Below are 557 nucleotides of genomic sequence, written 5' to 3' on the forward strand. Positions count from 1 at the left end.
GGAAGAAATGTTTGACCCTGGGGGTGGTGAGCCCTTGTGCCAGGCTGCCCCGAGAGGTGGGAGAAGCCCCGTCCCTGGACGTGTTGGTGTTCCATCTGCCAGCTGACAAAGGGCTCCGGTCTGGCCCCGCAGCACGTTTTGAGCAGCTCTGAGTAACTTCTGTTAACGCTCCTTCTGCTTTCCTGGCAGAGTCCCTCTGCATTTGGTTCCTTTTTTAGCTCCTACCAGCGGAAGGACTCGATCAAAGCGTGAAAGAAGCTTTTTACCTTACGGGCGAGAGGAGGAGGGAGGAAAATAATTTGCTCGGTCTGAAGTAGGTTCCCTTCTAAGGAAAAGGGTATTAATTATTCACCTCGGCTGGTTTCATTCGAGAAATCGTCGTTTCTGGCGAGGCGCGGGGACCGGCGCAGGTCTGCCCGAGGCCGGCGGTTTGGCGCGTGGTCCCTAGAAGAAGTTAACGCGTCCGTCGTGAATAATAAACCCGTATCGACTGCGGCGTGGAGGGGGAACGAGCTGCGGAGACGTGATGGCAGTCACGGGCTGGCGAGGGGGCGGGA

This window comes from Buceros rhinoceros, unplaced genomic scaffold, assembly GCF_000710305.1.
Source record: "Buceros rhinoceros silvestris isolate BGI_N320 unplaced genomic scaffold, ASM71030v1 scaffold20807, whole genome shotgun sequence".
NCBI classification, from domain to species: Eukaryota; Metazoa; Chordata; class Aves; order Bucerotiformes; family Bucerotidae; genus Buceros; species Buceros rhinoceros.